Here is a 4370-nt window from a genome sequence, read left to right as displayed (position 1 = left end):
AGAATCCCTTTTCAGTGACTAAGCGATATCTCTCACTGACCAAAGGAGGATGGATGGAAAAATTGTTACAATTCCTCGAAGTCCCATGAGCTGATTAGTTTGGAAGGAACTTCACAGGTTGCTCCACAACAATTAGGAACTCCAGAGGCAGTACCAATAGAATTGCACAACCCAGTGTGTGAGAAGGGAAAGAGCAAGGTTGTGCACAATCCAAGGGGGGGAACGAAGACGCAAGATGAAAGAAGATTCAACCATTATGAAAATGGCTTTAGCACAAGAGAAGAAAAGTAAACATAGGGTGCAGGAAGTAGAATGGAAGTAGGGGGAAGAATAGGTGGAGAAGAAATCAGAAGAAGAGAAGCAGAAGCAAGAAGATGAAGAAAGGTGAAGAGTAGAGGCAATAACAAAAGAAACAACGCAAAGGAAAGCGATAGAGCTAGAACAAAATTGACAATTAGAGGAGGAGAGAAAACAAATGTAGGACAAAGAGCTTGTCCAAGAGATAGAGAAGTTGATTGAAATTTAAGACATGGAGGAACCAAAGCTGAAAAACCAAGATGTTGACCTGATGCCAAGTATACAACAAGTCGTCGCTTAGTCTCCCCATCCTCTGACAGAGAAAGCTACAAGTGAGGAAGAGAAAATTGTTCTTCTTGATGATGGTTCAGTTATGGATATGTACAATCTCACTTATGACTAGCTTCATAGAAATATTGTACAGGAAAGGAAGAAAAAAAAATTGGACGACCTCACATCTCCTGCATTCATTAGAGAAAGGGTGATTGTGGCAAACACTAGGAGGAATCCCAATGTCATTACCACAACCAACTTTCCCTTCGCAAGTGCTTCGAAGTCAAACATTGAATATTTGATGGTCGAGAACAAGAAATTGGCAAAGAACTTGCACATTTTTAGGCAAGAGGTTGAACAACTTCGAGTAGCAACTCAAAATAGAGCTTCCGCACAGGTCTATCTAAAAGAGCTGAAGGCATTGATACTGGGTGACGTATCGACACTTGAAGAGACCATGTAGAATATTCATGAAGAGCTTATTACTATACATAGAGAAGTTGTCCACTTGCATGGCTTGCAACAACAGTGTAAATATTTTGTCAAAACTCTCAGGAATGTACAAGTTGTCATTATTGTTGTGCATGAATGGTCAATGCAATACAAAAGGGCACCACTTGACTTGGGAAAGAAAAAAAAAGCAACATGAAGAGCTGGAGAAAGCAAGAGTTCAAATGTTGATCTAGAACAAAAAACAACTTGCCTCATTCATTAGTAAAATTCAAGCCTCGTATGAACGATTATACAACAACATGGATTTCTTGGTGAAGTCCCACATGATACCATCAGTTGGTTCACTCATAGAGATCAAGCGCAGGAACTAGGTTAGACAAGAGATAAATGAATACTTAGAACAATGGAGGCAAGTAACTATCAAGGAATATATTAAGGTGAACATACAGAATATGCATAAGTACATTGGTGTCCCTATCGAAATCAACACAATGTTGCTCCTTATCAAGAAGGAAATTAAAACTGATTCCAAGTCAGGGTACCTGAATGCCGTGGAAGCTAGAGTTTTCTTCCATCCTGATGCCATCACATAGTTTGGGGATATCATTGTGCAATACAGAGATTGGTACCATTATGTGGTTGAGAAAAATCAAGTGGAAGTTGTTGATGTGGAGTTTCCCCAAACTAAAAAAATGATATGTTTTGTCCTATTAGGTTGTCTAGTGGGCTCTACCCAATTTTGTCTTATGTGGGTGCATGTAAATTATAATATTATTTTGTACTTAATTTGTAAGTGGAGTTCCAAGTGACAATATTGGAATGTGACGAGTCACAATGTAATGTAATGAGTTATTTTGTAAAGAAGTTGAAGAGTCGTGAGGGAATTCCAAAAGTCACAAAGGAAAGTTGAAGAGTCATGAGGGAAGTCCAAAAGTCACAAAGGAAAGTTGAAGAGTCATGAGGGAAGTCCAAAATTCACAAAGGGGAGTTGAAGAGTCACCCCCTCTTGTTATAAATAGACCCTCACAACTCATGTAAAGAGATTTTGGGGGAGAAAAGCTTTTATCTAGGCTTAGGCTTAGAATTAGGAGCTTGGGATTTTATGAGAGTCTTGGCTTCTCCGTAGCATAGAGGGAGTGTATTTCTTTGGAGGAGTAGGTGATGTTGACTTCATGTTCCACTATTGGGGCTAGTGGTTTGTCAATGGTATATGTATGATTGGAACTTTCACTTAATAAAAGCTCAGAGCCGACACGTTTTGATGCATATGTTGTGAATATGGTAGGACTACTATTGTTATGTTTGCAATGTATGTTATTTAACTTATGCTTATGCTTATGAACTATTTCGTTTGCAACAATACGAATCTTTTTGAATGTATATTGTTGTTTAATTCCATCATTGTTAACTTGTGAAATATTTCACATATTAGCTCATGATGTCATTTATGCTCGTGTATTCATTTCAATTTGCATACAATTACAAGATTTTAAGGGGCTCACTTATTTTCCCTTTCGTTTGGCAGAACCTTCATGAATCGCACTTGAATTTCCGAAGGGCCACACACTTGTTCTCACCAAAGTCATTATATATCACTCTATGCGTTATTGCAGCCAAGGCACATCATTAAAACCCATTGCATCGACAACCGGGTGGTATTGTAGATGGGACTCCTACACCAAATTGTGTGAGGTCTAATTTGGACTTCATACCGAAGAAATCTCCTTAGTGTTGGCAGGTCCAACACCGTCAACATTCCTAGCGCTAGGAGGGATAGATGACAAGTTGATCCCATGAAGGTTTTTTGAACTTTTTGCATCTTAATGACTTCTTCCCAAATCATAACCCAGACAGTAGAACCACAAATCTGAAAGTGCCCATGGGAATAATTAATGACTTGTTAAATCTGAAATTCTATGGCAAGGGTGGAACAACCATTCTCAAGCACATCGATCGATTTTTCGAATTTTGCACAAAACACAATATCCACTGTAAGAATACTATGTGCAGGTTGTTCGTCCTCACATTCGAAGCGCGCTTAAAGGAATGGTGTTACACATTTCTTGTTGCTTCCATTCACTCTTTCAAACATCTTGTCACAAATCTTTACCACACCTTTGACAGGTATGATTATAAATTTATGTTCAAGAAAATCATGCGATTGCAAAAAGCACTTGATGAATATTTTGATGATTTTCATGATCGTTTCATCCATTTTTGTTTAGAATTTTATGAAGATGATATCAATTATAATTTAATGAAAGAGAAATTTTAATTTCTTGTTCACATTTTGATGAATCCACATGAATATGAGTCTTTCGAAAGTCTCCCAACATACCTTAGTTATAGAGCTTCTAAATATGCGATGAATGAAGTTGTTGTTCCAAGTGACTCTTCATATTCCCCTCATCTAACAACTCCATTTCCGTAGGTTGAGGTGGGAGAACTTGAGAGTTCATCTACTAATTTACCACCATCTTCTTCCACCCCACATACTCAGAATTTCAATGCTAGTTTGGATTATGAATATAGTTTTTGCAATGATGTGTTATCTCCTCATCCTCCATCCGTTGATTCTTCCTACTAATGGTGAGTTGTTTGGTTCACCTGTTTCAATTGTCTTTGTTAATATTCACAAGGATGAATTTCAGGATGGAGTTAGTGTTGAGTAGCCAAACTGCGATATCATTTATGATGACTATGTGTGGGAGTCTATCTCTAAACAAGAATCTGCAATGAATATTGATCTTTCTCCTTCCGCACCTCTCCCTCATTACCCTGACATTTTCCGTGATTCTGTCATTCCCGTTGAATCTTGCAGAGAATTAGTTTCTAATGATGTTATTCCCAATCACACTTAAAATTCATGGAATGTTATTTTTTCATCCGAATGCAGAGAGGGAAATTCTTCTCTTCTTGATCTCTCCAATCCATCATCTCATCATTCTCAAGAAATAGAGGGTGAAATTTCTTTTTTTCAATCTTCCCCTCTTTATGATTCATTAGATCATGAGGATGCCTCTATTTCTAATCTTGAACTTTCTGATTGTGGTTTTCATGATCTTTTCACCCATTCATTTGGTCACGACTCTGATTTTTCTACTGTTGATTTTTTTAAGCCACCTATCTTTGATGATCTATCTTCTCATGGTTTGGAACTTCCACGAGTTTTCGAGGCACTTTAGGTCAAGCTGATGGTAATGTTAGGTTCTTTTAATCTTGATATCATTCCAATTCTGATCAGAATAATGATGTATTGTTCAACGCTTATCATCACTCCTTTGCACAAATTGAAAATCTATATGTTTCATATTTTTCGCATCCTCCATCAGTTTTGAATGATCCCA

This window comes from Pinus tabuliformis, chromosome 8, assembly GCF_031772625.1.
Source record: "Pinus tabuliformis cultivar Carrire ecotype Pingquan chromosome 8, CPIR1, whole genome shotgun sequence".
Classification (NCBI taxonomy): Eukaryota; Viridiplantae; Streptophyta; class Pinopsida; order Pinales; family Pinaceae; genus Pinus; species Pinus tabuliformis.
The sequence above is the reverse complement of the archived record's forward strand: the minus strand, read 5'-3'. Positions refer to the sequence as shown.